Raw genomic sequence first — 14,009 nt, forward strand, 5'->3', positions numbered from 1 at the left:
TCTGTTTCTCTGTACTCTCATTTAATCTTTAAACTCAAATAGACCTGTTAATCACCACAAGATTGCTTCTTACTTCAGTCATTGTAAATAGGAGAACAGTTAGTCTTCCTCCAAGTCCCTCTGAAACACTCTCTTCTATGACTAGAAGACAAAGAATATAATTTAACTTAATGTTACATGTGTACTAGGTAAATAATACCTTTTTATCAAAAACAGCTTTTTAATTGCTGGATATAGGGTTTAAAACTTCTGTGAAAAACCTTTTCCACAAAAGTATCCACCAGAAAACTACAGTGAATTGAGAATGCAATTCAAATGTATATACTAGGTTTGATCTTAGAAAGGGATTTTGTGAAATTACTTTTGTGACCCTACTTGTTACAACATACAAAAAGAGGACAAAGACTGGAGTACTTGAAGTAAATGGAAGATTTTCCTATTCCAATATTTTGGACCTCCATCTGTGATTTTGCCAATCAAATTTTGTACTGGTTGAGATCAGGATCAACTGTCAGAGGGGAAATCCTAGTGTCCTGACTGGAGGTTTAAGACTAATGTCCTTCTTGGATCGTGAGTGGCATGACACCTTCAGCCTAGAACATTTGCTTTGTCTTTGCATACGCAAACATCTGTTTTGTCCCTTTCCTGGGAAGACCAGTTCTTTTCATGAGCCATACCCTGGCCCAGACCCTGAGCACTTTATGGATCTGCAGCTCAGCTTCTCTACCTTAAAAAACCTCTACTGCTAAGTTATCAGGTCATCTCTGGAAACCATGTTCCCTCCTTTGGAAGATAAGAGAGCTTTGATCTGCAAAGTGATTTTAATGGACACTTAAATATATATATATTTATATATCTGTATGTGTGTGTATATTTCTTTGCTTGCATATGTGTAGATAATATGTAGTGATCATTATCATGAATTTTAATCTTAACTAATTTTTTTTAGACATAAGAAATGTATAAGGAATTTCTTAGCAAAAATATTTTAGTAAGAAAAATAAATAATACCTGCCACAAAAGCTAAAATAAAATAGCAAGCATCATATGAAACACATAAAAGCAATGCTGGCTGGAACTTAAGTGACAAAGGAACAGCTTAAGTGTGTACACTGATATGTGTGGGAGGATATACTTGAAGTTTAGAGAAGTTAGAGAGAATTAAATTTTGGGAAGTGTGCAAAGACTCTTCCAGCAGTCATATTTGCCAGTACACATGCTGATCTTCCCAAGCACACAATATTCAGAAACCATTTCTTACACTCGTCCTTTGGAAGTCTGGTCAGATTAACTATGAGCTAAAGTTTATGCTCTCAAGCAGCCCTGGGGCTTAGCTTTCAGCAATCCTTTACAGTTAGCACATTAGTCAGCTTCAGCTGGAGATGAACTTGAAAAATAGCTGAAATATCTTCCAAATCTACCAGCCAGATGTAGAACTGCCACAGGTTCTACTCATGGAAAAAATGTCACCATATCTGTTAATCAACATTCTATTTCAACTGAATCTCTTTTGACAACCGTGTTTCTGAGGACAGTATTCAGGCAGGATATGAGAAACTCAGTGTCCCACTGCAGGTATATAGGTTGTCATGTTGTACCCGATCTCAGCCAGCCAAGTGCAACATTTTCATCCTTTGCCTCTCTATCATAAATTCAAACTTTTTTCAAAGTGTTTTGGTCTTTCTCTAAGTTCCCCTTCTTTAGACAGAAGTATTTTTTAGACTTACCTTATCAGTACCACAAAGTGTTTACATGTCAGAAAGAAATAGCATAAAAATAAGTTCTATTCATCTGACAGGGAAATTTTTTAATTTTCATTAGTTTTGACAGGACTTAGTTTGCCATTGGTAATACACATTTACAAGTTATATTTTATTAGCACATCAAATCATGTTGCAATGAACTAGAATTTGTCAGATAGTATTAGTGTTACATTCTGACAGGACTTTGCTTCCATCTTAACATAAGTTAGTAAACTTATGGGAATTTTTTTGTGTTTTGTATGTATCTTCAGCTCCCAAAAGGGGGGGGGGGGGGTTGTTGTTGGTCAACTGAACAGATAACTGTTAATGAATGTTTTGGCACCAGATAGTATATTCTATTGACTGAAATGTTCAAATTTATTTTTTCTCATGGTTTTCTGGCTTTTAAAAATCTAATTATTAGCAATCTTTAATATAACATATAAACTCCAATATGCAGAATTCACTAGTGGCCTAATCCTGTGCCACTTAAGTAATTACGGGCTTTGTCACTACCTTCAACTGTTTCCTTTCAATAAAAGTGCTCAAGCTCCACTACACTTCACTGTGGTTTGTGGAACATATTTTATGAGGAGTTTATTCCAACTGTTTCATAGAGTAACATGATAGGATTGCAATGCATACTGATATCTTATGTATACTGAGAAAAAGAAATTAAAAAGGATAAATTAGATATGTTTTCAGGAAATGGTGGAAGTACATTGATCTATTGATTCCTTTTACAGTAGTTTTTCTGTTTGAAGCAGAGGTAAAATATCATGAGACCTAAAAGAATTTAGTAATCTCTGCTAATATTTATTAGAATATTCATGACTCCCCTAGTCAGACAGAAAATATTTTCACGGTATTAGATATTTCTTATTTTAATCTAATTTTAAAAAAATAGAAGAAAAAAGAGAAAATAAAAAGGTTGTACTAATAAATTTATGGACTAGCATGCAATTAGACACAAAATTGAATATTTAAATAGTTTTAACAAAACTTTTTTCATAGGTGCTCTTACTGCTTTAGTAAAAACTTTTTACTAGAGATGATGAATATACGCTGTTCAAAATGTGCATTTAAACAGGAACTCTGATTACAAAGCTATTTATTGTTTTGTTGTAAGTAGTTGAATCTAACTAAATAATGTTTAATATTTGCTATTATTACCTGTTGCTAAGGGCTTAATATTGATTTACAATAATACTTTCCCAGAAAATATTAGTTGTGCATAAACTATGCATTTTAATTTTCTAAAAATTATATATTAAAATATATACATATGTCATGGTTTGAGACAGCCCCACAATCCAATTCCATAGCTCCATTCCCCCTCCCACATCTCAACCTAATGTGAGATGGGTTTTTCCAGACAAAACACACACCAGACTCAAAGTGGGGGAAAGGGAAATATATTACAATGACTGTACAAATAAATACCATATCACATTATACACATGATCACAAACTATCTCTACCACGACATATGTATTTACAGTGGATCAGATCTCTTCTCCCCTCCAAATAAAAGTCCAGGAGGGAAAGAAGGACAGATCCCTTCCAGTCCTTAAGCAGCAGCATCTTCTGAGGCAGCAGTCTGTCTGTCTTCTCCACATGCAGCAGCTGATAGTTGGCTTTCTGCCAGCACTCACGAGGGAGGTATTCAACCTCTCTCGGCCCCATCGCCTCCAACCGAGGGGTCTTCCGTGGGCTTCGGAACCCCAGACAAGGTCGTATCACCACGTCATATCACGAGCACAGGGGGCTTCGTGATGGTCTGGTATCTCTAGGAGACTCAGCTCCTTGTAGGGCTTCTGTGCCCTGTCTCTCAGGCTGCCACCGTGGCAACAGTGCAAGGGGGGGAGCCAAGGTCAACTCCCCCCGCATTCCTCTGGCCGTCCCGGTCCAGCTACGGGACACTCTGAGCTTCTCAGCTCCTCTCTGTCTCTGGTGCTTCATACTCCAAGGCTCCTCTAAAATAGGAGTCCATCTACTCCTCCTTTCTCGGAGGTCTCAAAGGAGTTTTGGGGGCTGGTACAGTCTTACCCCCAGAACTCTGTCTCTCAGGCTGCTGGCTCTCTCTTCTTCCCGGCTCTCCTTCCAGGAGTCCTTTCTCTGGTGCTGCATGTTGCTTCTGCTGCTCCTTCAGTTCAAGTTCTTATCTCTGGCTCTCTGCCACCGTTTCTCTGGTCAGTGCCGGCTGCTGCTCTGTGCCCATGGACAAAACATCTCCCGGCATAACCACAGGCACCTAGCCCAGCTTTATGCTGTTCCAGGTCCCCGCAGCCCCCCAGCCAGGGGCTGGGAGGCCCCAGAGGGCCCAAGGGGCTCAGAGCCCCTTCCTCGTGGCTCTACAACATGGCCACCTCTCCTCAACAACCAAACTACAACTCATCTCTTCCGGTGAGCTTGTGGGATGTTGACATTTTTGCAGGAGCGCCCATTGGACAGAACTCCAAAACTTCCAGGGGTTTCCACCCCTTGGGGTCTACCACTTTTCTAGCCTCTGGGGGAAAACAAGGTTCAAACCACGACAACATATAAAGAACATAAAAATTTAAACTGTCATTCATCAAAATGCCATCAGAATCAAAGCAAGTTCAACTCTCTTCATCTTAACAAAAGAACTCTATACGTTCATTTTAAGTCATCTTTTGTTGTGATGATACATTATGTCTTCTTGATCTAACACCTAATTGATTTCCACTACCACTGTTACAGCTATGGGAAACTACTACAGCTCTTTCACTGTAGTTTTTGCAAAGGGATTTAACAAATGTTTGCCTAAATATATGTCTATGTGATTTTGCATTAGGCTGCATGACCTATCAAGATTAATTTAATAATTTGATGATTATCTATTTTATATGCGTCCAGTTACATCCAGTTATTAAAAGTCTACTTTTTTTTTTTGCTTTTTTCTTCTGGTTGGTATGGGGAGTTGACTTAAGCTGGCTGCTAAGTGCCCATTGAACCACTCTCTCACTCCTGCTCCTCTGTAGGACAGCAGAGAAAATAAGATCAAAGACTCAGGGATTGAGATAAAGGCAGTTTAATTAAGAAAAGCAAAGGGTACATGGAGAAGTGAAGCAAAGCAAAAAGATTTTTCGTCTACATCCATTCTGCATGCAATGTCTAGTGTCCAGCCAGTTCCTGGGAAGTAGGCATCCATGTACTTCATCATGTTTTTTAAACAATTGACTAAATCACAGGTGTTACTCAGAATAATTTCTTATGTGTAATTAAATGCTTTCTACTTGAATGAAGTCTGAATTTTACATCTTTATTGCTGAAGCAGGAAGGATAATAAGCTTCCCACCGTGTTAACCAAAGTAAAAGAAAGGGCATTGAGTCAAATTAATTTTACTGTTTACTGTAACCATATTTTCACTTTTTTTTTCTTTTAATTGTAAGTTAAAAAACCAGTATTTTTGGTAGCTGAGAAGTACAAAAATTTCTCATTTCATGACACTGCTAACTTTTAAAACATGAAGCCTTTTTTAAGTTAGACTAATACAGCTTCATATCTAGAGGTCAAAAATTTACATGTGTATTTCAATAAGCATAAAATAAAAGGAAAAATTATAAAAAAGAAAATGCCGTGTATCCTCCCCATATTCAATCTGAAACAATTATGCCCAGGAGGAAAGGTACAAGAATGATTTTTAAAATTATTCTTTATATCCTTATGTTAAAAATAATGTAAAAATGTAAATTAATTCTGCATCATAATTAATTTACATTTTTTCCTCCTTTTTTAACTTTCATGAAATGAAAATGTGTCTTAGAAGAATGATAAACATACAAATATGTTCATACAAGAATATGAGCTACAGCAAAGTCTTGTGGCTCACAAACAAGTAGAACCCCATTTGTCTGAATAGTAGACAAATGACACAGACACACACATACCTTTGTCATCTGGCTTGCTAACCTTGAGCGAAGGCCTTTATACAAGGTTTCTGCTGAGTACCAAGAACAATTTTTTGATGCAAGGAATCTGTGGGAGCAGCTGTGCTGGGGTCGTTTCACATGAATAAAGAAGAATTGCTTGTTGACATGTTTATTGACTACAGCTTGACTCCCTTGACTACAGCTACCACGGGATAGTGCTGTTTGAGATCCTGAGAGAAATGAGCAAGAAAAACACTAGATCTACAACCACAAGCCTCTGGAGAGGATTCCAGCTCGTTTAGTGCTCTGCTTGGTGAGATCCCATGGGAGACTGTGCTGAAAAGCAAAATGGTACCAGAAAGCTTGTTGACTTCCAAGGCTAATGTCCTCAAAACACAGAAAGATTAATTCTGACATGCAGGAAGTTTATCAGGAGAGGCATAAGGCCGTGCAGATGCACAAGGGAACTTCTAACTGAGCTTGGATGCAAAAAGGAAGTGCAAGAGGAGTGGAGAAGAGAACTGGCCACCTGGGGACTACCACAGAGACACTGCTTGTGTGTGCTGGGTTAGGGATCCAAAAACCAAAGCAGAGTGAGAGTTAACACTGAGAAGAGATGTCAAGGGCAAGAAGACAAGTTTAGGAAGACAAATTTGCAGGAGACAAACTATGTAAGGAGAAGAAATACCGAGGGAACTGTGTGTCCACTGCTCAGTGGGGAGAGGACCTGGTGATGATAGACATTGAGAAAGCTGAGGTAGTCAATGGAGTTTCCAAAATCTTTGTTCCTAGATCTAACAGGCCCCTGAGTCTACATTCAGGCTTTGTGGAAGTGAAAGTCAAGACAGAGTTAGAGATCACTTAACTACTTGGGCTAACACAAGCTCACAGAACCAGTTGGTTTGCAACTGTAGGTGCTACCGGTGGTGGCTCATGTCTTTACACTTGTCTTCAAAAAAAGCAAGAAAGAAAGTGTGAGAAAACTGCAGTCAAGGTAGTCACACTTCAATTTCCGAAATTCAGGTCTGGGCAGTCCCACGAAGGAAAGAACAGTCAGCAGAAAGCTGAATTCCATATATTCTCCGATATATGGAAAATTTCACTGACACTGAAGCACGTTAGAGATATTTTAAAATTGTTTTTAAAAAGTTTAGACATCAGTCTCTGAGGTTTGAATAAATTATAAAAGACACAAAAACATAAATCAGCTACCTATGTATCAATTAACAGCTCATTGGCACAAGCACTGATTCTCCCCATTTGGAGTCTTCTGTTCCATTTTTATCTAATTTGTTTACATTTAAGCATTTGGTCTTGTACCGAATGTGTTTTTCTTCAGAAAAGAGAAAATCATGTACAAAATATTATAAGCTTTCAGATGAAAAATCATTTGCATTTTGATGAATGAAAAGTAACTTCTTTAGCAAAACCAGATTTTTTCCATATTTATTTCACACTCAATGAAATCCTAGGTGATCTGGGAATGTTGTTCTTTTGTCTCACATATCTTTATTTAAAAAGAAACAGGAAAAATTGTTGCCTTGAATCTGTGAAATGCTGATTTGGCATAGAAGTGTTCTGTTTATTTTGCTATCCGTCAACTTGTCTAGAATTTCAGATACTGCTTTGCCTTTGACACATTCATATATAACATGATGTATTTGTATGTTACACATCATTGCTTGGATATGCACTTAATAGTCATATTGTAGCGATCGAGTGCACAGACTCCGTTCCGGTGCAAAATTAAGACCTTTATTTAACAATGCATGTACTTATATACCCTAGACAGAACAATAGGTAATTCAAGCAGAAAAATTGGTAATTTTCTACTTATGCTTACTCTCTCAAACTACATAATTCAGCATATGCTTTAACAGATACAAATAACTACAGTTCTTAGAAAACAAGGTCCTTCTTTCAATCTTGTATCTTCTTCCATTTCTTTTTCTCCTGCTTACCGTTCCCACGGCTTTCTGCCAACTAGTGCAACAATGTCCACTGTCCCAGGCCCAAGGGACATGACACTGCTCACCTCCATAAGTCATGTTATAAAAAAATCAAATTACTTCAATTTTATTTTAGAGCATTAAAGAAATTACTTTCAAATTTTATACACAGCAAAGAATACAAAAATATTTATATAAATACATAAAACTGATGCTTCTATAAAATTTACAAGATTGAGAGCAATTAGGTTTATTGAGACTGATGATTTTATTACTGAGACTGTTTAAGCCATCAGTGCCTATTTCAATATAGCAGGGTTCAATTAAAGAAAAAAGCAAGTCTTTACTACCTTTAAAGAGAGAGAATTAAACAATATAGTTCAGATTGAGAGGCCCATGCCTCTATTGAATTTCATTCTGTTCCTTATTAAATCCCTTGGTCTATTCTTAGCATGCTACACATGAAAAAAATCGAAGCAAAAACTCATTAGGCAAAACCCCTTCAGATAGTCTCCAAATCAACTAGTAAGGAAAATCCAGCATTCCACTTCTTTAGAAAAAAAAACAAAAAAACCCAGAAAAATAACAAACTCCATTCAAACCCCCAACCCAAAAAAAACCCCAAATAAACAAAACAGCCCCAAAATACACCAAGGAGGCCTTCAAAACAATCGACTTTATTAAGTTATGTCCTTTATTGTACTCTTTGATGCAGTATTTCTTATGCACTTAGAAACTACAGCAGATAACTTCCTGAAGCCAATGACATGGTGTTTCCTTGGCAGAGAGCTGGAGGGAATGAAGTGGAGGTACACTTTATTACTCCTTGTTTGAGAAAACACAAGGAACTCCAGAATGCTTAATGTCTGCTCAGAAGGACTGCTTGAACAGCAGGTATTGCCCTTCTTAAGTCTGGGGACCAGGTAGGTACATGAGGGGAACTGCCTCTCTCTGCATGACATATACCATGTAGATCAGTTCTGAATAATATGAATACACAGGGACAGGTTCAGATGTGGGAAATAGTTACTTCTCACACTTAATTGGGGAGTGAAAACTGCCATATAGGACAGTAAGATACATCATCCTATAGGTCCTCTAGGACAGCATTGTCCCAGTAGGGTAGTAAGATTATTTTACACAGGACAAGGGGGCACAGTTTTAAACTAAAAAGAGTGATTTAGATTAGATGATAGGAAGAAATTCTTTATTGTGAGGATGGTGATGCCCTACCTTTGAAGTGTTCAAGGCCTGGCTGGCTGGGGCTTTGAGCAACCTGGTCTAGTGGGAGGTGTCTCTGGCCATGGCAAGGGGCTTGAAGCTAGATGATACCTTAAGATCCCTTCAAACCCAAGCCATTCTATGATTCTATGAATCTGTGATGCACTCCTTTGGACCACTTCCACTCCCCTCCCCTCCCCTCCCCTTCCTCCTTCCCTTTTTTCCTAGTTAAATTATTATTCCTTTAATTCGCCCACAAGTGAGTGTTAGTTCTAATAAACTGATCTGTCAGACTGATCCTGAACACCACTCAATGAGCCAACATTTATTAAAGTGATTTACTGGCTCAAATGGAACTGGTGGCATAAATAATAGTCTGTTACTTTTTCCTTTTAATTATGTTTGTTTAGCTTAAAATCTGGGGGTTTCAATCTCTCAAAAATAATTATTAATCTAGGAAAATGTAGTTAATACATTATTAGGATTTCTTGAACCATTTAAATGTTTTCTTTTTAGGACTGAAAGACTTCATCAAAATGCTTTTACTTTGTTCTAGTCTCTTTAAGCAGATTTTTCTGAGACATCTGAGCTCATACCAGCCTGGATTTTCCACTACTGGTGCATACACAGTCCTAGCTGTGAAAAATGTCACCTGGACTCTCTTTGACTCATGAACTGATTTAGTAAAAGGTTTTAGAGCCCTGTGACTCAGCTATGCTAAGCAGCATCTCGTTGCAAAATTGTTCATTACTGTTACCCATCTGTAATTTTCACAGTGTGTACAAATTTTAATTACAGAGAAATAGCTACTGCCTTGCTTGTTTTATTTAGCTGGTTCGGTGGCAAAGACATGTTGAGGAATACAGGAAGATTTAGTAACTTTTTATGTTATACATTACTAACGGTAACAAAAATTAGTAACTAAAGTACATTACTAAAAGTAATATATAACTGTAAAGTATACAGTAACTTTTTATGAGAAGGCTGAGTCTGCTGATTTAGTGTTTGCCTAGAATAAGTAAAATCTTCTCTTAATGTAAGCCTCTGTTTCTCTAAGTTCATATCATAAAATATGTGAAATTTATAAGAGTCCAATATCCTAAATCTTGCATCACCTTGATCAATAAAGTCTTATTTTTTAAGACTGACAGCTGTTTACAATGTTGGTGATATTATCTGCTTGTTAGTGGTTTGAAGTAAACATAGGGTAATCATCTGCCCTCTATTTCTAGGGATGTAATTTATTTAAATATTTTCTTGCACCTATAATGGGTAAGGTGAATCATTCTACATAAAGCATCTCTACATAAAATGCAAAATAATGACTTTGTTAAGATGCAAGATAATGACCTGAGCTTAGCCAAGTGATGTGAACTGAGAAGTTTAATAGTACAGCTTTTTGTGGACAAATGTTTTTTCCTATGTTTTGCTTTTTGTCCCTGGAATTTTGGTGGGGGAGAGGGGAGGAGACTATAGGCTATCCCTGTCTGTTGCTAGTTTGAGCCACTGTGTTTGTATTGTTGTTGCCGCTACATTTCTTGTCAGTAAACTGTTATTTTTTTCACTTTTATCTCCTTGCATTTGTCTGTATTGGTGAAAAGAGGAGAGGGCTCATTTTCTGGAGTCTCCACCCCAGCATTTGTCTTTACACTAAGACAACAACACAGTCCTATATTCTAGAAGAGCTTTAACTCTGCTACTGGAAGAGGAGAGAAAGCCTTCTGTAACAACATTTAGTACACCAAACAAAAGATTTGGGATTGTTTTGGTGTTTACTGCAAACAGAGTTTGGAAATGTGTTACACTGTAGATTTTTCCTGCTTACTATTTTATGACATGTTGTTGCAATTAGTAGGAAAACTGTTGAACTGCTTAACAAAAGCAAACCCCTGTAACACTTTATAAAAGTCTTGATGTACTGGAAAAATAAATGGTTTCCTATATGCAAGGCAGGAAGGAAAGGCTGGGTGCAAGGGTGAGCATTCAAGCAGTGGAATTGGTTTTCCAGGTCAGAGCATGGAAAGGAGACCGGGATAAGTATTTTGGTATGCTTAGGGTCTTTCATTATTACCCTTATCCTGGAGTGAGATACCACAGAGAACTGACAGCCTGACACTTTTTTTTTTGCTTGCTCGCTCCTACACTTTCTACAGGACTCATCTTTTCCTCTAACCTTATCTTCTGCATCAATGTTGAGCTTCTCTGTTGTTTACTGATGGTTTGCACTGCCTTTCCTGGTGTAGAAGCTGACAGACAGATGAAGAATCTGAAAGGTCCTCAGCAAAAGCTACACATATTTTTAGTGAAAATGTTAGCTGACAGAAACAAAGAAAGGTTTGTATATCATGGAACATTTTATATGAAATAAAAACATGTCAGTGGCAATAAGACTTTTTGTAGCCAAAGCCTAACTGTCAGTGTTGAAACATTTCAGATTTCCCTCTATTTGGACTTGGATCCCTCTGTTCCAGGCTCAGTGCCTTCCTCCTGAGCTAACACCTAGACTACAGCCAGGCACTGCTTGGGGAGTGCTGCTGACAAAGACCAAAACTGCCAAACTGTACTTGAGCAAATAGTACAATACTGGTGTATCAGCATGTTCCCTTACCCTATTTAGTTTACTGTTGCACACATTTCCAAGTAGCCTTCTGTAGGAAAAGAAATGCAGAGATATATGAGCTAGAATAAATTTACTGGGAAAAAAACCCCAACAACACATGGAATTCCTAGTTTGGATAAGGCAGAGATATAGCACAAATGAATTTTGGTTAATAAGCTCTTTTTATTAAGTAATACATAATGGTTTAGACATTGTGCTCCAATGATCTGTGCAAGCCCTGATTTGGGGCTGCTCTCTGCCAGAAAAACATGGTATTTTCATGGTATCCCCCAGCACTCCTTATAACACTGGAAATGACTCACTAAGATGTGGAACATTATAGATCTGATCTTCTTCCCTGACCAGTGGTTTTATGGAAAAGATGGAAAAACCAGTGGTTTAACAGGAAAGAATTAAGCCCTCTAGATATCTATATAATGTGAAAGTAATTGAGTAGGGCATTCTAACTATACATTAGTGACACATTACAGGATTAAACAAAACAAAACCAAATAAAATATAGTCCTGCAGTTAAGACTAAGTGACTAAAGAAAATAGTGCAACTTTTTTCATCTTTATGTTGTTTGGTGTAATCCAGGTCACACTGGTATTGATTTACTGCTAGCAAATTATTTGATAATTACTACAAGGTGAAGTTGCTTTATCACATTTTCTACATCCATCTCAATTACACACAAACCTTCAATAATTGCTGACTCATTTAGAAGTCTGAGCAGCAAGATAAGAACTGAAAAGATATTGATAATATATTTTGCTTCTCATCTTGGAGATTCAAACTAAATTGGGGTTCAGACAAGCAAGCTAGGCAGTATAGGAAACTTCCCTTATTACCATCTAAATTGGCTTTGCAAGTATATGTGCATCTACCATTTCTCAGTGGCACGATATTAACAGTTGCCTACAAATAGGAAAATAAATTGCATCTAACATAGTACACTTTAAGGCCATTTAAATAGATCAATAATTAAGTTTCAGAATTTCTTACTCTGAAGGGTGCCGTTTTCTTCAATCTTTACCTAACAAACAATAGTACTCAAAGGCTTTGAAACATACTCCAGTATGGACACAGAAGTCAGTAATACATCCAAAAAACATACTTCCATTCATTACAGCAGGAACAAATTAATATCAGTATCAAAACATTCTGTTCCCAGCAGAATATTCCGTGGTACCCTGCAACTTGCAACTGTATATCTAGTGTGACTTCCATAAAAAAAATCCAATAAAAGACTGTGAGAGCAGCCCCATTTAGGTCACCAAAGGAATGAGAAATGAATCAAATGAAGTTATTCTGTGGTAGTGTTGGCTCAGCAGCAAAATGACACGAAGGGACATCCACACAGTTTATTAAAGCTTAATTCATTTGGATACTTTTGATCAAAGGCTTCAAATGATTACAAAGAAATGTCAGGGTTGTGACGTTGTGGCTAGAATAAATCAGATGGAAAAAATAATAAAGAAAAGAAAGGAATCAAAAAGAAATAAGAACCCCAACAACAAAATTACATTCCCAAAATTGCTATTTCCAAGGGGGGAAAAAAACCTGCCTTTTTTCCCCCCAGAAAATGCATTTTCTGAACTATGAAATAAAAGAGTTCCTCTCATTTATTCTTCCAGACTTTCTGTGACTGTCACAGTGCAATGGTGGCACCTATTGGTCTAAGATATTTTTGAAAATCACACTCTGCAAAGGGTATTTTTTTCTAAATTAATACAGTCCACTCTCTTTCTGCATGCTGAGAGCAGCACTAGAATGACAATTCCTGCATCGAGGTGACAGACAGCATGATTCACAGCAATAGCTCTGAATTTAGTAATTTCTGATTCAGGATTCGTCCTACATGTTGTGACTATATTCTTGAATTGAAGCAACTGCAACAGAGCTGATCATTTAACAGGTAGCGGGTCTATCAGTTCCCCCCAGAATAACTGGATGGGTGCTCCCTTCTGTGCATGAGTCACTTTTCTGATGTTTCCTGAGAAGAGAGAATAAATGAGGGGAGTATACATGCAAGAATAGGTAATTGGAGTCCTGTGTAAATCAAGCTGTGCAAAATGGGGTTTGCTGTTTTTTTATCTGTTGCATAGAAGAGTATAAACGAAAAGCTGAGGTGGTATGAGGAAAGGACATGCACAAAGGCAGATACAGATTCACAACTGTCCCTGTCCACACTGTCCTGAGCAGGGTTGCTAAACAAGCACATCAGTGACCTATAGTTCTTCCAGCAAGTTTGTATGTGTAGGCAAAAATATCTATTCAGCTTCCTCCAACATTTTTTCTTGTTTTTCTTATTAGGATAAAGAACTTCCTGGAAAAGAAGGTGAGGACAATGAATTTGTCATCACAACAAGCAAGAAGTGATAAATGTTTGGGAATTTAACAGTGATTGAGATCAATCATGGCTAGGCTTCGCGAACAAAGATTTAGGAAGGCTCTATCCACTTTTGTTACAAGCACGCTGGTGGCTAATGAGGCCAATACGAGATAGACATATCCGATTGCAAAAGGCACAGCAGAAAGACGCCCCAGGTGGTATATTCTGCAAGACAAGATTCTTTCTGCATTGTCTTTTCTCCTCG

Source organism: Manacus candei, unplaced genomic scaffold (assembly GCF_025592945.1).
Source record: "Manacus candei isolate 608988 ecotype Guabito, Panama unplaced genomic scaffold, ASM2559294v1 h1tg000085l, whole genome shotgun sequence".
NCBI lineage: Eukaryota > Metazoa > Chordata > Aves > Passeriformes > Pipridae > Manacus > Manacus candei.